The following is a 24,657-nucleotide window of genomic DNA, read 5'->3' on the forward strand; positions in this document are numbered from 1 at the left end:
GACATATGCAAATCAAGCTGGACAATGCTACAATCGGAACAGTCCATCCCAAACTGCCAGGCCAGGTCCCCCCTGAACCGGAACACAAGCAACCCAGGGCCCCAGTACCAGCAGTACTGTAGTGATGGGCCTAGTTGAACACACACCTCCCCTCCTGAAAACAAAAGCAGCGCTGAGTCTGCCTCGGGGGCGCTGAGAGGTACAAAGCACTGCAAACTTTGCAGTTTAGCAGCAAAAGACTTTCTGACCTCATCTGAAGTCTGGGGAATATGTTTGGTGAAATCATTTGGTAAAGAAGGCAGCAAGGCTTGTGCTTAGAATCACAATTTACTCTCAGTCCCTGCCACTAGGTAAATCATATTCTGGTCCTTGTTTCACTCTAAAAATCCTTGTAATCCAGAGCTTTAGTCCCACTTAAAACCCAGGTCCTCAATCTTCATGTAGTTGGGGTCCTAATGCCACGGGCTGGGCAGACATTGGTCTGATAGTGTTTCTCACACTGGAGGGTCTCCTAAGGAAAAAGGATTAGCTTCTCTGACCTTGGGGCACTCCCCCTCAACCCTTACTCCAAGAGGAGGCCGGTAAGTACCAATGCCAGGCTATGGGTACCAAGCATAGTGCGATTTATTGATCTTTCATGGAGTCACCCGTGAGAAGGACCAAGGCTTCATACCATTATCCACTCCGATATTATTTGAAAACATTCTGGTCAGAGTGTGGGTAGGGTCTCGGAATCAAGGCTGTACACTCCTGCAAACAAAATAACAAACAAGTTATGTGTGCACCATAAAAGATATATTTTTTTAAGCGGGTGCTGTGCTCAGATGGCAAATTCACTGGAAGCACTTCCTATTCTAGGGCCATAGTTTCCGGCTTTTGGAAGTCGTGTGTGCTTAGCTGCAAGGCGAGGGTGGGACGTGGCTGGCCTTATCTTAATCTCCCCTCTGACTGCCCATAAAAGCGGGCGCCGTGCTAAATATAAAGTGCGGCGCCCAAATACATACAAGTTATGTGCGCACCATAAAATAAATCTCGGAATCAGTACTGTACGCTCCTGCACACAAAATAAAAAACAAGTAATGTGTGCACAATAAAAATAAATCTAAAAAAAGTGGTTGCTGTGTTCAGCTGGCAAATGCACTGGAAGCACTTCCTAGTCTAGGGCCAAAGCTTCCGGCAGGTGTGTCTGCTTAGCTGCAGGTCGAGGGTGGGACACGGCTGGCCTTATCTTATCTCCTCTCTGACTGCCCATAAAAGTGGACACCGTGCTAAATATAAAGCGCAGCGTCCAAATACATACAAGTTATGTGTGCACCATAAAATAATTTTTTCTTTAAAGAGAGCGCCTTGCTCATGCAATTTATGTGTGTGACGCAGAATGAAAACGGTGTGGAAGCAGCCACGGGACAAAAGCATGAAAACAATAAAGTAAAAAAGTTCTCAGAAACAGGAGATAAAGGCAAGCGTAAGTACACTGTAGTTTACCGGTGCTCCTGAGCCTTTAAAGGAAGTGAGCTATCGGCTGCAGGAATAAGACAGGAGGCAGCAAGGAAGAGCTATGCTGGAATGGACCAATCATAAACAGGAGGCGGGAGTAATGTGGCTTCATTGACTACAGCAGATCTTGCAGACAGTGCATGAGCGCTGATGCTCGACCTAAAAATTGCCTCCATTGCTAGGGTCAGCATTTTGTCATTGTTGCTTCTTTTTGCCCAAGCATTATATACAGTTTGACAGATTTTTTCCAATACTGCAGTCTATGCTCTATGAGTGACTTATGTCAAAAATTACGTGTAGTATGTCGGGGACACCATTTGTTATGGATGCCCCTGACATATGCCACCGTAGTCGGCCCTTATGCCAAGAATTTCCTCTAGTGTACAAGTCCCAACATTTCATTACTGATGCCACCTATACCAAGAATTTCCTCCAGTATGCCAACACCACCATTTTGCCAAGGGTGCCCCATGCCAAGATTTACCTCCAGTATGCGAGCGTAAGCATTTTGCCATAGATATCCCATATTCAAGTATTACCCATTTTCCATGGGCACTTTCATTAGCCAAGAAGCACACCCGGTTCAACAGCATACTTACAATAATAAAACATTCTTCCTCATTCTCACTTACATTAACTTATTCACACTTATTCTCTCCACTCCCACTCACTCTTGCTTATTCATTTGTACTCACTGTCACTCATTCATTTTCACTCAGTCTTTTGCACTTACTCTTACCCCGACTCACTGATTCGCACTGTCTCACTCACTCTTATTCTGACTCACTGATGCTTTCTCACTCACTATCACCCACAAACACACACAATTCCACATAAAAACATGCATGCTCACGCATACAGATGGTCTCACACAAAATAACTCTCACCCACATGCATGCACACAGCATCCATTTAAAATCATTTTATTTTACATATTATTTTACTTACCTAAGGTGCAAGTGAAGGTCCTGTTCCAGAACCTGCTGCTCGGCTTTTTATTATATTCATAGTGAATTATAGACTAATATTCACTAATAACATAATAGTGAGGTGGGGGTGGCTAGGTTGGGGCGGGGAAGGTTGGGGTGGGGAAGTTTGAAATGGGGTAGATTAGGGTAGCTTGAGGTGGGGCAGATTGGAATGGGAGATTGGAGTGTGGTAGATTGGGGTTAATTGGGTAGTTTGGGGTGGGATAGATTGGGGCAGATATGAGTAGATTGGAGTGGGGTTCATTAGGGCAGCTTGGAGTAGATTGGGGTGGGGTACATTGGAGAGGGGTAGATTGGGGTAGGTTTTACTCAAGCCATATTGCCTCAGTAAATAATCAATTAAAAAACGATTTCTGTGGCCAACTACGTGAACATTGCATTAAGCAATCATGTGTTGCAACAACAATCCCTTTACCACAGCACCCTAATTAAAGTAAGGTACAGCATATAACTGATGAACCTTCCTGAGTTAAGCATCTTTCCCATATATGATCTTGTCACCTTTTAGCAACCCCTAAGTAACTGAGAACGTGCTTACCGTAACATGTGATGGATTACATCCCTTGTTTAAATAAAACCCAACTTGCGAAAGGCCAGTTTTTTATGCGACGCAAAGCAAACAGACTCCAGAAGCCACAAAACACAGGAAATGTATTTGCACCCTACTCCGTTTATTGGCATGCCAAGGCAGAAGGCAAACGCAGTGTCACGTCTTGAAACAAGCTTCTTCTGCCCCACATAGATAATCAGGGGAGCATATATAGGGCAGAAAGTGCTGTCATAAGTAAAATCCTTAGATGTGGACATGGCCAAATACGTTGTACATATACAAATAGAATTGTCATGCAAGCACAAGACACAGAGCAAAAATAAGGACACAAGGGGACAGAAAGCAAGTTTAAGCGAAACCTGCAAGAATCGGAGGCTGTTGACAGCTGTTAACCCAGGACATTTCAGAGAGGGCAATAAAAGGTCCTTGGGTCCGTCTGGAATAGATTTGTAAAGGAGGGGTGATTTTAGGAGTACAGAGCAAGCAGTTTGGTCAGTGACAGACATAGTTAGCTCAGTGGGTCTGAGAGAGTGTGGGGGAGAATTTGGAATGGATTCACTTATTTGGCTGATGCAAACATATAGATATATATTTCCTCACAATATCCCTCCTTTTTGATAGCAATAGCAAATACCATTGTAAGAAAAATATGAATATATATATATACATATGGTAGAAATATAATGTATCGATAAAGTACGTATCTTTGAATGGCATTACATAGTGTTTAAATAACATGCATATTTAGCGTAGACACATCTAAGAGGTATTCATTTTTCAACATAGATAAAATTATATACTAGTACTCAATGCATTTATATTATATATCTATAGCCATTAATTCAAATGTTTATTTGTGTGCTTTCTCTACATCCTGTTGTATTTGGAGATATCTGCAGGCTAGCTCCTGCTCTGCAGGAGGTAGAATTTTAACTGCAGACATTGAATGGATGCTTTTACTACACAATTGCTGTCCCATGGAGCAACAACACTGAAGACAACACAAAAATATCACTATTGTTAAAAAGATACTGTTAGAATCCAGGGTCTCAGGTTGGCGCAGGTATGCACTTGCGACAAGCAGGGACCCTTTCCTCTAAGTCAGGGCAAAGGATCACCTCTTTAAAAATAACCCCTGCTCACCCTCTAGGTAACGTGGCGCGAGCAGTCAGGCTAAATTTCCAGAGGGCATAAGGTTAAGCGTTCAAGTTGTCCCACACAATAATCACCACCCCACCACACAAAAGACACAAGGCTGTATTTATCAAAAATAGAAGTCTTTATATAAAAGGTTTTCTTTCAGGCAGGTTGCACAAATACAGTTCTCTTGGTGAATACTACTCCAGTTACTCTTTAAATGCTTAAGGGCAGTCCACAGGTCTTTAATGGCAAAGTTCTCCCCAAAATAGGCTTCTTAGGGGTTCTGCGTGCTTCGTAGCGCCTTGGTTATGCTTTGTACAAGTTTTTAGAGGTGCCTTGCCGTATCTCACGCTTCTCGCGTGAGCACGAGTACGATTGCCCTTCCTCACGCTTATCGCGTGAGCACCGTCAATGGATTTCACTTGGTACGGGACCGTACAAGCACAAGTACGACTCGTACACGGGCAGTACGGGTCGAACTACGGCACCACAATGATTTCAAAGGCAGGTTCGACTCAAAACAAGGCACTTCAGAGGCAAGTACGGGTCGAACTACGGCACCACAATGATTTCAAAGGCAGGTTCGACTCAAAACACGGCACTTCAGAGGCAAGTACGGGTCGAACTACGGCACCACAATGATTTCAAAGGCAGGTTCGACTCAAACTTCGGCACCAGACCCAAGATCAGTACGGGTCGAACTATGTACGCACAATCCAAAATACTTCAAAGGCAGGTACAGCTCGTACAAAGGGCAGTACAGGCCGTACGTTTAGCGCGAAGGGGCACAAATACTTTTGCTCTTCATGAGGATGGTCACGGCGTCCTCGGGTTTCCACGGAGCGGTGTCCCACGTCGCGGTGTCATCCCTCGCAGTCAAGAGGGCGGCGGTGCTTCGTGGGGCACCCGAAGAAGGTCTCAGCCACACGACCAAGGGCAGAGGAGGGGAGAGCAGCTCCGGGGCAATTCTCAGCGCATTGCAGCGCGATCGGCGTCTCAGGTGATCACAAGTGTGCACAGGTCCTCGCTGTGATCTCGACGGCACAGGGTCGCCAAGGCCCGGTGCGCAGGCCCTCAGGTGCCTTTCTCAGTGTTGTGAGCTACGGCTCGGAGGGGCTGGTACTTGCGGTGCTTGGACCAGGTAGGCAGGTCCTTGCGGTGCTCGTGGTAGTCCCAGGTGGCAGATGTCACGGTGTAGAGAAAGGGGGAGAGGCACACAGGTTCTCTGGGGATCAGCGTCACGGGATTGAATCCAGCTACTTCTCCTCTTCTGGGGGATAGGTTGCGCCCACTGTTCCTGGGGCGCAGATCAGGGGGCAAGTTCACAAGCAAGCCCTTGGAGATTGTTTAAAAGCGCAAGTTGAATCAAAGTCTTTTTCTGTAGTCTTTTCCTCTCCTTCCAGCAGACAGGCACCCACTGCAGGCCAGTCTCTCAGGCAGAGAGACAGTATTCCTCCTTCAGCTTCTCCAGGTCCTTCTCCTTCAGGCAGAGGTTCGTCGTTGCGTAAACAGGATCTGATTTCTTAGGAGCCAGGCTCCTACTTTTATAGCACAATTCTTTTGTTCTTTAGCGCCAGGGGGCCTGGGCCTGGCTCAGTCCAGTTTTGGAGCACTTTGTTGTGGTGACTCTGCTCTTTCCTTTCAGCAGCAGGGAAGAGACATCAGCCGCTCCACAGGTGGCGGAGCCGGCATTGTGGTGGCAGGGCACAGGTCTATTCAGAGTCAAGGTGTACTCCTCCCATCCATCCTGGTGTAATCTCTCTACCCACCACCTGGCAGCCAGCCTGTCTCTTGGAATTCCCCAGCCCTGCTCCTTACTGTTGCTAGGCAGAACACACACACACAGCAGAGGCGGACTGAAATGGCCAGGTCAGTAAATACTAACTTTCTAAAAGTAGTATTTACAAACACAGGATATTAAAATAAACTTTACTAAAAGAAGTATTTTATTATTCTGAATTCAGGCATACTAAACTTGACTTTCTACCATGCCCTATGAGTCCACTGGGATTACAGCGTGTAGTAAATCCAGCAGCCCATTCTGGCCTATGTAGAGCAGGTAGCCTTCAATAGTGAAAAACGAAAATGGCTGTAATTCACTATTAAGACATGCCACACACATCAGGGCATGTCCTACCTTATGCCTACAATGCACCCTGCCCTTGGGCCTACCATAGGGATGACTAATATGTAGTTAAGTGAAGGTTTGGGGACTGGCAAGTAGGTGCTTTTGTGCAATCAGCGCAACAGTACCAGACCGCGCGCAGGTTCTGCAGTGGCAGACCCTAGACACATTTTACTAGGCCGCTTCTGTGGGTGGCACAACCAGTGCTGCAAGCCGACCAGTGGTATTTGTATTTACAAGCCCTGGCACTCCTGGTGCACTTTACTAGGGGCTGACAGTAAACCAAATGAACCAATCATGGACACCAATCAATGTTAACATTTTACCATAGGGAGAGCATATGCACCTTAGCACTGGTCAGCAGTGGTAAGGTGCCCACTGGAGTCAAGCTATCCTGGCTGATGACGGCTGATAGCCAGAAACCGGTCCAAGGATGCTTGATTCCGGTCCAGGGAAGACATGGCTTGGCCGTTCGGGCTGGACTGTTCCCATGAGGCACAGGGTCAAGACTGATTTGCATATGGCCATGTCTAAACTGGGGTGGTGTAGTGGGCAAAAGAACGATGGATTTAACCCAGATCTCTTGACTGGGGGAGAATGTCTGCATTGTCAGCATTCCGCCCATCATTTGTTTGTTGTAACGCTTTTCGCCCTAAGTGGGATGGGTATTCCAGACGTGGGACCCGTGCTCACTACACCACTGGAGTCAAGCTATCCTGGCTGATGACGGCTGATAGCCAGAAACCGGTCCTAGGATGCTTGATTCCGGTCCAGGGAAGACATGGCTTGGCAGTTCGGGCTGGACTGTTCCCATGAGGCACAGGGTCAAGACTGATTTGCATATGGCCATGTCTAAACTTGGGTGGTGTAGTGGGCAAAAGAACGATGGATTTAACCCAGATCTCTTGACTGGGGGAGAATGTCTGCATTGTCAGCATTCCGTCCATCATTTGTTTGTTGTAGAGTCATAAAACAGCCAACACCAGGTCAGAAAAAATACAGAAGGAAGGCAAAAAGTTTAGGGATGACCCTGCAAAAAGGGCCAGGTCCAACAGATACCTAGTAGTGCTTAACCCTGGGCGCGACACTACGCTTCGCCCACGTAGTGTACGTAGCGCTGCCTGCTTCGCAGTTTTCGAAGTAGGCGAAGCAGGCAGCGCCTACGCACACGCAAGGGCGAAGCGTAGCTGCCTGACGCCCACCACCCGCCTCCCGCCTCTCGCAAGAAATGCGCATGCGCGGGCGTCCGCGCATGCGCATTTGTCAGAAAAGTTGAAAACCAGGAAGAGGGAGCCCCGGAGACGCAGCGCTTCAGGCAAGTGCCTTTTAATTTGATTTATTATACATTTATGTTGTTATCTTTTAAAAGGAGGGTGGGCGGGAGGCGGGTGGCGCGTAGTGGGGCTACGCGAAGTGCGTAGTGTGCGTAGATTGGGGCACACTACATGCTGCTTCACTTAGCCCCACTATGCCCACCCTTAGTAGTGCTAGAACTTAGGGGTATATCATCAAGGTCCGCGATAAAATTATTGCCGCTTTAGCGTCCGTTTTCGGACGAAAAGCGGCGATAATTTTATCGCACTATCAGCAAGGACGCGCTAACGGGTGTTTCCATGCCTCAAGGCCATTTACATTAACGCCCAGCTTTGCATCGCTAATATTTCGTTTTACTCATTCCTTATTATGAGTAGATGTTCGCACAGGAGCATAGGTAGGCACTAATATTTTACACTGGCAGTCAGTGGGTCAGGCGCATCCTTACTCATTTGGGTTGCCTCCAGAGAGGTCCATGGCTTTAGCATGGCTGTCCCCGCAATACTATTTTTGGTGCAGTTATTTTAGTGTTCAATACTATGTCATCAGTATATGAGTTCTCACCCTTTCCCTTTAGGGTCCGTGTCCGTGATCGTGTATGTATCAGCCGTTCCCTCCTCTTTAGCTTATTCTGTAGTTTATTAATGGAGCGTTGTATTTCCTCCCTATCAGTGTTCACTTCTTCTTGGAACTCATCTGCCTCTTTTCTCAGGTGTGTCAACTGCTCGTGTTCCTCCTCATTGTTTCTTTCTTTTGCTCTGAGCCCTAAATCTTCCCTCAGACCAAAAGTGGAAGTTAGGGCTGGGGATTCAAAAGCATATAGCATGTCCCCTGCTAAGGATAAGTGCCCTTTCAGGACTGGTGTTCTAAAACTGCCTTCTCTCGGGCTAGTTGGTATGTCAGATACCCCAGTTAAATCACCTTCCAGGGATATGTGGAAATAAGGTACACATGTTAAGTTTGCTTGTGAAACCAGTGCTTGCTCAGGTGTGTTATGTCTTTCACACTGTATGTAGGGGCCTGAAAGTGATGGGTAAATTGAAGTTGTTGGAGGAGGGGCTGAGAATTGAGGGGCAAGAGAAACAGGCCCTGCAGACTGGATGTTTTGTCCCAATGTTGGGTGGCTGTTCTCATTGCTGGCTCTGAGACCCAGGAATTAAATTCACTATTTGCATCTACTCTGTCTTTTCCTTTCTTCGTCAGTAAACAACAAAATCTCCTCATCCGTCAATGCGCTACTAGTTATTTGCCCACTGTCTCCTCCATTCCCCAGTTTGACAAAAAGGCCTTGAGGCTTGGAGGCAATAAACAGTTTCTTTAACCTATTTATGTCAATATTTAGTTGGTGGTACGTCCAAATACATAGCAGAGCAGCAGTCCTAGAAGTAATGGCATTTGGTATTTCTTTTACCCGGTCTGCTTCAATTGTTGAAAACCCACACTTTTGCCATAGTGACAACAAATGCTGTTCTGTTTGCACATAGTTACTTAATTCCAATAAACACTGGCCATAAGATGTGGGCCAATCTTTTGCTAGTTCTAGCTCCTTTTTATAACGTTTCTTGCACTCACTGTTTATTATTGCTATTGCAGAGCAGTCTCTGTATTCAGTAGAGGCATTCCCCTGGCCTTTCTTTTTTGAATGGAGGACTTTATTTCTTGCAATTGAAAGCCACTGCTGTAAACAATCTTTCACATAGTGTGAATCCCATGATGGGTCACCCTTTAAGTGTATACTTTCTGTCAAGCGTTCAGTATCATCTATCTCAAGAGAACCAAATCTAGGCCACAGCCCTTCATTCCCTTTCCACGTCCATACTAGCGTGCAAAAAGGTGTTACATATTCTAAACAATTTGTATCTTTTACAACCTGAGCTGCTGGGCTTTCTGCTGGTAATTTAAAATCCTTCTCTAATGATAGTTGTTTAAACAATTGTTTTGTCATTTTTACCATGCAAGGCCTTACCACCTCCATTGTTCCATTAGAAGTGCCGGTGCCCATTGTGCCCTTCACTCACAATTTTAAACCCTGAAAAATAAACACATTTGTCTCCTGGAAGGAAAAATTGGTTAAGATTTGGATAGAGAGATTTGAGAGGAAAAAAAAAAAAATCAACAGTTGGGGACCACTCAGACACTACACAAAACAATGTGACTTCTCTGATGCATTAATGCACTATTTTTTTATATCACTCAAAGAAGCATTTCAAAGAAACATAGCGGGACAATACTTTTAAAGAACACAAACATAATTAAATACAGCCATTGATCAATGACAGAAAAGTGCAAATTTGAAAATCATTTCCTTGTCACTTGCCGCCAGCCAATAGTCAATGCCTCCCACGCTACATTCCGGGAGGGTTGTTATTATTTCTTTGTCCCCTCTACTTTTGGGTCATAAATTATTCTTTTGCCTAGGCTCCCCTGTTGTGGGTTATGGGGTCCCATAGACCCCTGCCACATATCACTTCAAAGGTATTGATACAGAGAAAGATTTCAATGATGATAAAAAATGTCAATGAATGTTTCTCTACAGTCCCATAGTTAGATTAAATGCCAGTTACTACCCCTTTTTAAAAAAAAAATAATACTATGTTTTAACTAAGCATTTGAAACACTGAAAGGTCACTTTAGCAAGTTATTTTAGCTTTACAGCCTACTTACCAACTGCTGACATTACAGTCCTTCAATGCATCTCACTTCTGACGCCATTCTGCTGGGTAATAAATCTTCCAACCCTCCTCAGAGCGAAGCAAACAGACTCCAGCAGCCACAAAACACAGGAAATGTATTTGCACCCTTCTCCCTTTATTGGCATGCCAAGGCAGAAGGCAGACGCAGTGTCACATCTTGGAACAAGCTTCTTCTGCCCCACATAGATAATCAGGGGAGCATATGTAGGGCAGAAAGTGCTTTCATAAGTAAAATCCTTAGATGTGGACAAGGCCAAATACATTTGTACATATACAAATAGAATTGGCATGCAAGCACAAGACATAGAGCAAAAATAAGGACACAATGGGACAGAAAGCAAGTTTAAGCTAAACCAGCAAGAATCAGAGGCTTTTGAGAGCTGTTAACCCAGGACGTGTCAGAGAGGGAAATGAAAGGTCCTTGGGTCAGGCTGGAATAGATTTGTAAATGAGGGGTGGGTCTGAGATAGTGTGGGGGAGAATTTGGTATTGATTCACTTATTTGGATGATGCAAACATATAGATATATATTTTTCCCCACACTCGCGTTCAGATTTCCTAGTGTGCCATGCCATGCATATCCCTTTCAGTGAAAGCTGAAACCATAGGTGAGAGCCTGTTCTTTATTTTGAAATCCTCCTAACTCTCCCTTGGTGATTAGTCACCTGTCTATAGAGACGTTTTTCCTCAGTAACATGCATGTTTCATGTTAGCTCGCATCGTCCTCTCTAAAAAAACTGCATATCCCAGAATGCCTTGTAATAAACCCTTTTTAACATGATGGGTTCCACAATACCCCAATTACCACTGCAATGTGACAATACAACAACATTTACAATGATGAGTGAACAAAACTCAAACCCCAGAGAAATGCGTCTAAAATGTCCTCAACAAACAGTTCGTATGCGTTAAAAGTGGTAGCCACATAAACAGTCATTGAGGTGCCTATTAAGTGTACCATCTCAAGCTGCTCTGCCATGACAGGAAACCAAACTCCTGTGCCGATCGTCATAAATTACATGAAAGTCATACTCCATTTCTTTTCCTGCTTGCTTACTACGTTTTAATCAAGTTTATTCTTGGGTGCAATCTCACCGATTTCGGACGAGAAAATTATATTATGAGCAACAAAGGTGGTAAGATGCACACCAGCATACTCCCAGTTTGTCAGAGTTTGACCAATTTCAGAACTATATTGGCGTGCAAACTTGCTCCGCGCTCCATCCCATTGCTCTGCAAAGTAACCAAACACAAAGGAACCACTTCGGTTCCTATTCAAGCTGCACAGCCACATCGCTGAATGAATCAAATGAATTAAATTCATGTTGTTTAATTTTCATTTTATCCATGTTTTGCTTATACTTTTTACTCCTTTCTTATTCATTATTCCTTCAATTCGTTTTACTCATTCCATATTATGTGTAGATGTTCACACAAGCACAGGAGCAGAGGTAGGTTCCACATGTCACAATTTATTAAAAGTAACCCAATGCATTTCGGGAACAAATCCCTTTGTTGGGGGCATCTATAATACAAAAAATAGGTTTTGCACATAACTCTCAACCTTGAAATTACATTCCTAGTTGAATTTAATAGCATGAATACACATAGCATCAATTTTACTCGAGCCATATTGCCTCAGTAAATAATCAATTAAAAACAACCGATTTCTGTGGCCAACTACGTGAACATTGCATTAAACAATCATGTGTTGCAACAACAATCCCTTTACCACAGCACCCTAATTAAAGTAAGGTAAAGCATATAACTGATGAACCTCCCTGAGTTAAACATCTTTCCCATATACGATCTTGTCACCTTATAGCAACCCCTAAGTAACTGAGAATGTGCTTACCGTAACATGTGATGAATTGCATCCCTTGTTTAAATACAATCCATCTTGCGAAATGCCAGTTTTGTATGCAACAGCATTACAAATACCATGGCCACGCGTTCAGATTTCCTAGCGTGCCGTGCCACGCATATCCCTTTCAGTGAAGGCTGAAACCATCGGTGAGAGCCTGTTCTTTATTTTTAAATCCTCTTAACTCTCCCCAGGTGATTAGTCACGTGTCTATAGAGACGTTTTTCCTCAGTAACAAAATTTGCATGTTTCATGTTAGCTTGCATCTTCCTCTCTAAAAAACTGCATATCCCAGAAGGCCTTGTAATAAACCCCTTTCAACATGATGTGTTCCACAATACCCCAATTACCACTGCAATGTGCCAATACAACAACATTTACAATGATGAGTGAACATAACTCAAACCCCAGAGATATGCGTCTATAATGTCCTCAACAAACAGTTCGTATGTGTTAAAAGAGGTAGCCACATAAACAGTCATTGAGGTGCCTATTAAATGTACTATCTCAAGCTGCTCTGCCATGACAGGAAATCAAACTCCTGTGCCGATCGTCATAAATTACATGAAAGTCATACTCCATTTCTTTTTCTGCTTGCTTACTCCGTTTTCATCAAGTTTATTCTTGGGTGCAATCTCACCGATTTCGGACGAGAAAATCATATAATGAGCAACAAAGGTGGTAAGATGCACACCAGCATACTCCCAGTTTGTCCAATTTCAGAACTATATTGGCGTGCAAACTTGCTCCGCGCTCTGTCAAGTTTGAGAGATATACACACATTAAGGAGATACACACACATTAATGTGTGTTTCTCCTTTCCCCACTTTTAATAATACCAGCTATAGGATTGAATAAATATTTAGTTCCCAATTAGCCAGGTATTTTTAACCCACTAAATAGACCCTCTTATACCATCATTTACCTTATAGTTTGCATCCTACAAAGTGCTCCCACGTCTCCGTTGGTCGCAGCACGTCCGTCCCGCAGCGTGTGGGAAGAACCCGATGATGATGCATGCCACTATGGGACATCTTGGTGGGTGAGGGTTAGTTTAAGAAAACTTACAGTTTTCCTTAAAAACTATAAAGGTCACTGGGAAGATAATCTTTTCCAATACAGTGGGACTCTTCTTGTTCGTTCGTAGAGTAAGGGAAACAGTATACTTGTGGGACTCAAGTCAACAGCTAGTCCAGCCCGCTACACACACGCCAACCAGCCTCATGCAGAAAATCACTTCCTCACAGGTCCAACATAGCAGGGACCCTTGAAGTGAAGGCTAGTCAGTGCTTAGCCCAGTTCCGTAAGATGCTGCCATAATTGTTTGAGAAGTTATTTTCCCCATAAGAAGGTCTGGTTGTTGTATTAAGTTTCCTGCTCCTTCACAGAGGATAAACAAAAGCCAGATTCACAAAGTTAGTGACAAAAGCTCAGAAGATAAGCACGTTACATATAGGCATGTGGGTAAGGTGTGAATGTTTGTGAGGTGTGGGTTGCCCTTAGAAATACCTGAACAAGTCATTACCTCCAAACAGGGTTAGTTCTGCATCACCTTTTATCCAGCTTTCATACTCACCACACGTATGCCAGGTCCCATTGCCACCCTACTCCTTATTTCTCCACTTCTTTGCAAATGGCAGTGGTAACTCTTAGAGGGTTTCTTGCAATACTTGCCGCTCTCTCGGGCTGTTCCTCATTTTAGTGGGAGTGGCTGTGACACTTATGCTGTCTTGTTGCATCTCCTGCTGGGCTTTGCTACAGATGTGGAAGGCAGCAAAAAGACTAGATATGTTTCTCGCACACTCGACGGACTGGTCCAGCTTGCACCTTGTCTTCCACCTCTCAGTTTTCCCACACCAGGCACAACGGACCTGGGAAGGCATCAGCTTGCTTTGCTAGGCAGCTGCTAATTCCAGGACAGCCCGGACAGATCTGCCCCCCACCCATAATGCTCCCTCTAAGCATAACAAAGAACCAAGACCAAACAGGTCCAATATATGGAAAGGGGCATTGTGGACAACAGGACGCAAAGGCATTGAGTTAGACTGGTATGCCCAGATTGTTGATTCCCGCTGTCTGCGTCTAAGCCAGAGTGTGTGGAAAGGATACGCAACAAAAGTGGGACATATTTGGTTCAGTGGTTTAGTAACCTTGAAGTCTAGGCTGCTAATCCCATCTTGACACTTGATCAAAAATTGAGTGATTTATGGCAAATCGCTTTCTGTCATTTTATCTCATATTGTGAATATGTTTGATCTAATGCAAATATTTTACTTGTTTGCAAGTATTTGTGATACCTATGGTATTAAGTGCTGTCCAAAGTACTTGTTCCTACCCCGTCGTCTGCTCCTTGGAGCTAGGTCCATGATATAGTTAACATCTAAAATACGTTCAATGATAAAAAAAGTTGTGTCTTAGCCTTACATGGCCTAGAGTTTGGACTTTCTCTCTTTGTCAGCCCAAGGCACACTGAGGGGGCTCATTACAGGCTATCTTCCTGTAAATTACCTCCCCCCGCCACCCACATCACGAAATTGAAGATGGAAGATGAAGAGCCCTGTGCTCTCCATTGTCATTATAGACACAAAGAGACGCAACAGTTGTTAGGGTAGGCTCCTGAATATAAGAATTAATTAAATGCAAGTGAGGTTTTTAAGGCAAGCTCACACAATTGTCTGGTGACAGCTGCGCTATCAAGCCAGACCATAAAAATATGCAGCAACATTGGTAAGGCAAACTATTCCCCATTTTTATGGTCTGGCTTGACAGAGCAGCTGTGGCCAGAGAATTATGTGAAAATCACAAGGAGAGGTGCTTTGGCTCCGCCCACATCTTCAGAGCAAGGCGCACATGTTTTGATTGGGCAGGCGTTGTGTGCTCCCACAAAAAGTGCTTGACCTTTACACAATTTTGTGTATTTGTCAAGCTGCCAGAGCTTGACTTTTCAGGGCCACACATGACATTGTAATGAGTTTTAAGTGTGTTAAATAACTAGAGAATGTATTGTGTTTTTCTCTGCAAGCAGCACAGATAGGAAGAGGACAGTCATTAACCTACACAGATTGGTAGGTCTGGCTTGACAGTGCAACTGTCACTTGGCCTTCTAACCTACATCAATATTATTATATAGCTCTTTGCTTCCACAGTAACACATATCCATTCCCATGATATCTACTTGTAACCAGTAGCGACCATTCTCAAACCAAAGTAGTGGGGTGGAGGGGTGGACGGGACGACGGCATAACACAAAACACAAAAACAATTAACTTACCTGCCGCATCGCCACTCTTCTGCTCCTCTCTGGCTCCAGTCCCCCAGACTCCTCTGCAGTCAATCCAGACGCTGCTCTCATACCGTTGAGAGCAGCATCAGGATTGGCCTGAGCACCCTCAATTTCTGCTCACAAAGAGACTGGGAGCCTGTGCCTGCCGTCTTCGACTCGCCAATGCAGTTCGGGTTGGATACAGCTCAGTGCACATGTCGGTTTGGCCGTCTTAAGATGGGCAGCAAAACCGACATGCGCACTGATAGCAACCATCGCAATGGCCCCACCGTCAAGACTCAGCCCTCAGAGGAAAAAGAAAATGATACAAAACATGTTTTATTATCATATTCTTTTTCACGTGTTCAGGGGAACGACGCTCCTCTGCCATAGCGTAGGAGCCGCCGCAGCTTTTTAACGATTCACATTACCATATAACATTGCGTTAAAGACAGACCTATTGCCATTGCCAATGCTTGTTTCACTTTTAACCTGAAACCCAAATCCAAAGTAATTAACCTGCAGTTTTGTTATTACCAAACAGGTTATAACAACCAAAGTCCCTGAGGGCCTAAGGGTCATTCTTCCTAGAGTATTCCCTGGGAGACCAAACCCTGTTGTTTCATCGTTATATAAGCAGCAGAATACATGTATTCTGTCATTGAGTAAAACTCTTGACAACAAACAGCAACTACACCCTATAATTTCCTAAAGCATCATTCTCTAACAAAGGAAGAGTGTGGTTTTGTTTTATTAGAGTGCGTGCTCACACGTTAAACCTAAAATACATTTTGTTAATAATTTTGCAAAGCTCAAACAAGTAAGAAATAGCCGTCCTACTTTTTTGTTTATATTGGTGACTCAAAGCTAATTTCCAATGAAAAAGTCAAGTCATATTTCCCTCTGGTAACAGCGAGGAGGCCTGAGTTTACTGTTCTAGTCTAGACCTGCCCCCAGAGAAGGAGCCGCATGAAGGAAAAGGCACTTTTTTAATGCAGGGACAGTGTGGCCACAGAGTGAATCATCGCATTGCAGTGGTAATATGGGCAAACATTACTCATTGCATCAGGGCTGGGCTGCAGCAAGCCCTGTATCTGGGGTTTTGGGGTTTCTCTCCTAGAGTATACATGCATGCGTCCATATGCTTGGAGTTTCTCTCCCAGAGCATGCATGCATGTCTCCATATGTTTGAAGTTTCTCTCCTACAGTAAGCATGCACGCCTCCATATGCTTGAATTTTCTCTCATAGAGTATGCATGCATGCATCCATATGCTTGAAGTTTCTATACCAGAGTATGCATGCATGCCTCCATATGCTTGAAGTTTGAAGTCTCTCTCCCAGAGTATACATGCATGCCTCCATATGCTTGAAGTTTCTCTCCCAGAATATGAATGCATGCATCCATATGCTTGGAGTTTCTCTCCCAGAGTATGCATGCATGCCTCCATTTGCTTGAAGTTTCTCTCCGAGAGTATGCATGCATGACTCCATATGCTTGAAGTTTCTCTCCTAGAGTATGCATGTATGCCTCCATATGCTTGAAGTTTCTCTCCCAGAGTATGCATGCATGCACCCATATGCTTGAAGTTTCTCTCCCAGAGTATGCATGCATGCTCCATATGCTTGAAGTTTCTCTCCTAGAGTATGCATGCATGCGTCCATATGCTTGGAGTTTCTCTCCCAGAGTAGGCATGCATGCCTCCATATGCTTGAAGTTTCTCTCCTAGAGTATGCATGCATGTGTCCATATGCTTGTAGTTTCTCTCCCAGAGTAGGCATGCATGCCTCCATCTGCTTGAAGTTTCTCTCCCAGAGTATGCATGCATGCCTCAATATGCTTGAAGTTTCTCTCCTAGAGTATGCATGCATGCGTCCATATGCTTGGAGTTTCTCTCCCTGAGTAGGCATGCATGTGTCCATATGCTTGCCATTTCAAATGGGAGCTCAGTGCTGTCTTGCGAGCGTGCTGAACTCTTGTTCCCTTAGCCCCTGAGCACTCATACGCAGGCCCAGGATATCTCCATCCAAGCCAGGGTGTCAGAATATCCACGTAAGATATATTTACGTACAATGGTTCTGAATAGAACGCCTTTACAGAGCGAGTGGGCATGAAGATGAACACCCTGACCTGAACCAAGTACATTATTAAGTACTGGGATTCTTACAAAACAGGGACTGACTAATCCTTGGAGGGCCTTGGCAATCAGTCACTTCAGGCAACACATATTCTTCAGGCAATTTGATTCACTGGACTCTACTATGTATACACAAATAAACTGATGATAGACCAATCATGGCCTACATGCACACGTGCTCATGGAAGCAATACGTAGAGCAGATTTATGGGTAATGAAGTGGTCCTTTTATAACTATGTCTTCAGGCTTCACAGTATTCATTTTTTTTATTTCTGGCTCCAGACACCTTTTTAGATTTCTGGACGAGTTGGTGTCATCAGTTCTTGAAAATATACAAAGCTAAGTACAGAGCGAGGGGGTCTTTGGATCTGCCTCCTTCAGCCTTTGGCTTTCACCTGTTTTTCATGACTTTCCATTGTTTGGATGGGCTATACATGAAGGCTATGGCACTTTGTGGATAGTACGAATATCCCATTTATGATCCCAGTAGCTTCAATAATGGGGCATTAAGTCCTTTTAGTTAGACTTCATTAGACACCGGATGCAGAATAGTGCAGCTTGAAACTTTGCCAGTGACACTGTCAGTGATATTTTAGTTGCTGGTGTATGTATGGCTTTTATGTTTAGGACGTGCTTGCTATCTGGACGCCTTAGTCTTTTATGAGGAGACAGAGCTATTCACTAATCACTCTTGCAAGTTTATTTGTTTTGCTTTGCTGTCATGATAAGATTTAGTTGAATTTACTGCTCTTCTATTAAAAAAGTAAAGGTTTACACACATGCATAGACATTTTTAAGTTGCGCCTACTAGATAGCACATATGCTTTTTGTGAGATGCATTGCCAGCTACAGTGGGACTTCGAGCCCAGTCCATTGCTTACCATTGGTTGGCTTCACTGTCGCTCAAATTTGCTTGCTTCTTATTGAACTAGTGTGTGCAGACAGGGCCGGCTCTAGGGTGCTGCTATCGGTGCCACTGCACTGGGCGCTGACTTGAGGTGGGGGCGTCATTTTTGCAAATATATTCTCATTTTAAAAGCACCTGCAGCTGCGTTCCTGGCCTCCAGCAATTTTCGGGCATCAATTAAAATGTCAAGATAACTCCTGTGATTAATTGTCCTCCTGGAAAGAGACCAGGTTTGTTTAGTGGAAGTTTTTACTCATCCTAAGGAAGTGCAGAGGGTTAAAATGCCTGATGCTAAGAACGTGTACCATGCAGATAACAAAATGCATATAATGTAAATACATCAGTGGGTTACTGCTTCTGTAAGAGAGCTCCTTTTGTTACTTGTCTTTTATAAGTCGAAATCCTAATATAGAACATTGAGCTATTAACTGTCATCAAAGAGCTACATGCAAACTGCAGGGAATATGTTAGAGCTGTATGTTTTTTTGCCCAGTCTTTTATTATCCTAATCTTGCCAAAAAGGTTTATTTGGGTATAAAACAATTCTTATTATTAAAAAGAGCCCCTAAAAATGATGTTACGTTTTAAATTCAGAATTTGTGCTTTTCCAGAGTAAGGACTCAAAACTATATTGCCTACCAGTATCGCTGACATGTCACTCCTACACAACAACTTGTAGTTCTGTCTGATGTAACATTTCCTATACTCTGATCACACACATGATTGACTCTGTGCAATGTGTGTGTGATGTAAAGCGCTCTGACACCTCACACTGGTATGAGTGGTGCTATACAACTAAATGAATCTGAGAGACAGTGGTTATGGAGACTTGAGGGGCACTGTTATAGGGTGCTAGTGAGGGAATCCGGGGCAGAGGTGGTCATTGGTGGGGGGCTCCAACAAACATTGTCGCACAGGGCGCCACCAGTGTTAAAGTCAGCCCTGTGTGTAGACGTTCCTTCCTTTTCTTGTGTTTGTCTCTTGCATGGATTATTTGTGTCCCTCCACTGCTCACTTTTCAGGTGATACTTTTTTGTTTATGTTTAAACACTCCGACTTGTTTTCCAACTGTCTCCCTCTTATACTTCTCTCATTACTTTCTCTCGCCCATGTGCTTCTCCTCTTAGCTCCGCTTTTCTCTTTACCACCTATTTGCGCCCCCTCCTGAGCACTCACTTTACTCTCTCTCTGTAGCCTTTCCCCCATCACATGGTACCTAGATATCTACCACCCCCAGTGTTGCTTGCACCCCCTGCTCCCCTGTGACACTTATGCTCCCGCCCACCACGTTGCTTGACCCTGTTGCTTCTACCCCGTGTGTAGCTTCCCTGGCGCTCTTTAAAAAACACAATTTCACCAGTTTTTTTCCGTTTTAGTTACCAATCCAACTTGGATTGATAACTGAAAAAAAGCTGCTGTGTCATTTTGAAGGTACGCACATGCATGGTGCACGAGCTTACAAAATTACGCCAGTGCTTTTAAAAAGTTTTTGTTTTAATTCTTTAGCCATGCTCCACTGAATTAGTGATTCAGTGGAGTACATTGTCCCCATTGTCAATACAGTCTGTAAAGCAATGGGAAGGTATCTGACTGTTGTGAAGCAGGGCTGTCTCATTAACCTGACCTTTTTCACATATAAATATCAGTGGTCCTGCACCTTATAGGGCAGGGAGAACAAGCTTCCCTCCCAGAAGTGTGCTTATTCCCTGGGGCGGATTGTTCCATGGGTCGATCCTGTCCTTGGCCAACTCTGTGCAGACTAGAACTAAACAACAGAGTCAGTCAATGCTTTACTCCCCATCAAGTTTCCTGGTTGGTTGAGCGCTGCCATTTCCTGTAATGCCATCATTACGCAAATTAGTGCATTTATACTAAAAAAAACACTTTTTGTTGTTAAACAATGTTAGTAAGCATCCCTGTTCATGGTGGTTGGTAGTGACCATACATCACAGAAGAAGTTACTTCTTGCGCGGCATTCACTGAGTTTCTCTGTCACCATCCATTCATGCTCATTGCTTTTACATCAGGCATTGTCATGGGCAGCATGTCTGGCCACTGTGAGGCCCTTCCGGGAGTGGGGAGACACTCTTGTCTTCTGTTCACTGGTTTTAATAGCTCTGGTATGGACTGACCACACGGCCGTCCAATTTGAGTTGACTCTTACGGCTCAGCGCGCTAGTGGGAAACATCCTAAAGGACAAATAGAAATCAGAGCCTAGAATAAAGTTGAGGGGACCGCTCTACAGGAACTCCTTACCTCCACAGCGGCCCAAATGCTTTCGGGAGTGGAGGAGGCCACCATTGTATATACCAAATGGGTGGAGCAACCCTGTTGTAAACTAGCCCCAGTAAAGAAATACTTACGAAAAAGATTACAACCCTCCGCTCCATGGTTTTCGGAAGAACTGAGAAATCAAAAACTCATATGTAAACGTCTTGAGCGGAGCTGGAGGAAAGACTACAAAGAAATGGAGAAAAAGCGATATAAAAACAGCCTCCAGAGTTATAAACAACTCCTTCTTCTGCTAAATAAAAGTTCTACAAAACCCAAATTGACCTAGAGAAAAACTCTACGAAAGAGCTATTTAAAACGGTATCTAGCCTGGCTTCTCCTGGCCCGGCTAGAGTTCAGTTGAGTCAGGAACTATGTGAAGACATCGCCAAGTTCTTTTTGAATAAAGTGGAGACCATCTTCTCGGCCTTTAACGGCCCAAGCGGAGCTGGGACAGATATGGTACGAGATGAACTTAAGTCTAAGGAGGATCCCCCCCATACCTTTGACAAGTTCCTGCCATTGTCCTCTAATGATACTCTTAAACTCCTTATGACAGCAAAATCAGGGTCACCCTATGATCCATGCCTGGTCGCTGCAGTCAAATTGGCCCCGGGTCCGGTTGCCCGCTCACTGTAATCTATTTATAATGGCATGTTTGAAACAGGGCAGTTCCCTAAACTCTGGAAGGTTGCTTCAATCCTGCCCCTTCTAAAGAAGCCTAGCGTGGACCCTAAGGATCCAAATAACTTTCGCCCAATTTCTCGTCTTCCGCTTCCAGCAAAACTGATTGAAAAAACTATGAATCGACAACTTAGTGCCTTCTTAGGCAAAACACAAGCCTTGGACTCTACCCAATATGGCTTTAGAGAGGGACATAGTACTGAGTCAGCTCTCATGAAGGCTACTGAAGAGATTACGGAAGCCGTGGATCTGGGTGGCAAAGCAGCCGCGATCCTATTGGATCTGTCTGCGGCCTTTGATACGGTCCATCATGGCATCCTGATGGATCGTTTATAGGCATGTGGGATCCAGGATAAAGCATGGAATCTTATAAAATCCTTCTTAACAGACCGAGTACAAACTGTATCTCACATCAGGCATTGTCATGGGTAGAATGTCTGGCCACTGTGAGGCCCTTCCGGGAGTGGGGAGACACTCTTGTCTTCTGTTCACTGGATTTAATACCTCTGGTATGGACTGATCACGTGGCCATCCAATTGAGTTGACTCTTATGGCTCAGCACGCTAGTGGGAAACGTCCTAAAGGACAGATAGAAATCAGAGCCTGGAATACAGTTGAGGGGACCGCTCTACAGGAACTCCTTACATCCACGGCAGCCCAAATGCCTTTGGGAGTGGAGGAGGCAACCATTGTATATACCAAATGGGTGGAGCAACCCTGTTGTAAACTAGCTCCAGTAAAAAAATTATTTCCCAAAAGATTACAACCCTCCACTCCATGATTTTCGGAAGAACTGAGAAATCAAAAACTCATATGTAAACGTCTTGAGCGGAGCTGGAGGAAAGACTACAAAGAAATGGAGAAAAAGCAATATTAAAACAGCATCCAGAGTTATAAACAACTCCTTTTTCTGCTAAAAAAAGTTCTACAAAACCCAAATTGACCTAGAGAAAAACTCTATGAAAGAGCTATTTAAAACGGTATCTAGCCTGGCTTCTCCTGGCCCGGCTAAAGTTCAGTCGAGTCAGGAACTATGTGAAGACATCGCCAAGTTCGTTTTTAATAAAGTGAAGACCATCTTCTCGGCCTTTAGCGGCCCAAGCGGAGCTGGGACAGATATGGTACAAGAGGAACTTAAGTCGAAGGAGGTTCCCCCCATACCTTTGACAAGTTACTGCCATTGTCCTCTAATGATACTCTTAAACTCCTTCTGACAGCAAAATCAGGGTAACCCTATGATCCATGCCTGGTCGCTGCGGTCAAATTGGCCCCGGGTCCGGTTGCCCGCTTACTGTAATCTATTTATAATGGCATGTTTGAAACAGGGCAGTTCCCTAAACTCTGGAAGGTTGCTTCAATCCTGCCCCTTCTAAAGAAGCCTAGCGTGGACCCTAAGGATCCAAATAACTTTCGCCCAATTTCTCGTCTTCCGCTTCCAGCAAAACTGATTGAAAAAACTATGAATCGACAACTTAGTGCCTTCTTAGGCGAAACACAAGCCTTGGACTCTACCCAATATGGCTTAGAGAGGGACATAGTACTGAGTCAGCTCTCATGAAGGCTACTGAAGAGATTACGGAAGCCGTGGATCTGGGTGGCAAAGCAGCCGCGATCCTATTGGATCTGTCTGCGGCCTTTGATACGGTCTATCATTGCATCCTGATGGATCGTTTATAGGCATGTGGGATCCAGGATAAAGCATGGGATCTTATAAAATCCTTCTTAACAGACCGAGTACAAACTGTATCTCACATCAGGCATTGTCATGGGTAGCATGTCTGGCCACTGTGAGGCCCTTCCGGGAGTGGGGAGACACTCTTGTCTTCTGTTCACTGGATTTAATACCTCTGGTATGGACTGATCACGTGGCCATCCAATTGAGTTGACTCTTATGGCTCAGCACGCTAGTGGGAAACGTCCTAAAGGACAGATAGAAATCAGAGCCTGGAATACAGTTGAGGGGACCGCTCCACAGGAACTCCTTACATCCACGGCAGCCCAAATGCCTTCGGGAGTGGAGGAGGCAACCATTGTATATACCAAATGGGTGGAGCAACCCTGTTGTAAACTAGCTCCAGTAAAAAAATTATTTCCCAAAAGATTACAACCCTCCACTCCATGATTTTCGGAAGAACTGAGAAATCAAAAACTCATATGTAAACGTCTTGAGCGGAGCTGGAGGAAAGACTCCAAAGAAATGGAGAAAAAGCAATATTAAAACAGCCTCCAGAGTTATAAACAACTCCTTTTTCTGCTAAAAAAAGTTCTACAAAACCCAAATTGACCTAGAGAAAAACTCTACGAAAGAGCTATTTAAAACGGTATCTAGCCTGGCTTCTCCTTGCCCGGCTAAAGTTCAGTCGAGTCAGGAACTATATGAAGACATAGCCAAGTTCTTTTTTAATAAAGTGGAGACCATCTTCTCGGCCTTTAGCGGCCCAAGCGGAGCTGGGACAGATATGGTACGAGAGGAACTTAAGTCGAAGGAGGTTCCCCCCATACCTTTGACAAGTTCCTGCCATTGTCCTCTAATGATACTCTTAAACTCCTTATGACAGCAAAATCAGGGTAACCCTATGATCCATGCCTGGTCGCTGCAGTCAAATTGGCCCCGGGTCTGGTTGCCCGCTCACTGTAATCTATGTATAATGGCATGTTTGAAACAGAGCAGTTCCATAAACTCTGGAAGGTTGCTTCAATCCTGCCCCTTCTAAAGAAGCCTAGCCTGGACCCTAAGGATCCAAATAACTTTCGCCCGATTTCTTGTCTTCTGTTTCCAGCAAAACTGATTGAAAAAACTATGAATCGATAACTTAGTGCCTTCTTAGGTGAAACACAAGCCTTGGACTCTACCCAATATGGCTTTAGAGAGGGACATAGTACTGATTCAGCTCTCATTAAGGCCACTAAAGAGATTAGGGAAGCCATGGATCGGGGTGGCAAAGCAGCCATGATCCTATTGGATCTGTCTGCGGCCTTTGATACAGTCCATCATGACATCCTGATAGATCGTGTATAGGCATGTGGGATCCAGGCTAGAGCATGGGATCTTATAAAATCCTTCTTAACAGACAGAGTACAAACTGTATCTCTGGGTGAATGCCAGTCTATACCTTTTGCACTGCCCTGTGGCGTCCCGCAGGGGTCCTCACTAAGCCTACACTTTTTAATGTATATGTTTCATCATTGGCCCCTCTTATTAGTGCTTTTGGGTTTGGCCTCA

At 44.4% G+C, this 24,657-nt stretch overlaps 1 long non-coding RNA gene across 1 annotated transcript in view; it reads right to left on the minus strand.

The window, feature by feature from the left end:
• LOC146855926 (uncharacterized) overlaps nucleotides 1-12,301 on the minus strand; it is a 291,628-nt gene extending 279,327 nt beyond the window's left edge. Inside the window, exons 1-2 of the long non-coding RNA XR_014980886.1 lie at nucleotides 12,164-12,301; nucleotides 10,280-10,481 (exon numbers count right to left, since the gene is read on the minus strand). This is a non-coding gene — a long non-coding RNA (uncharacterized LOC146855926). The remainder of the gene's footprint in view (nucleotides 1-10,279; nucleotides 10,482-12,163) is intronic.
• Between the last annotated feature and the right edge of the window lie 12,356 nt (nucleotides 12,302-24,657).

This window comes from Triturus cristatus, chromosome 4_1 (assembly GCF_964204655.1).
Source record: "Triturus cristatus chromosome 4_1, aTriCri1.1, whole genome shotgun sequence".
Taxonomy (NCBI): Eukaryota; Metazoa; Chordata; class Amphibia; order Caudata; family Salamandridae; genus Triturus; species Triturus cristatus.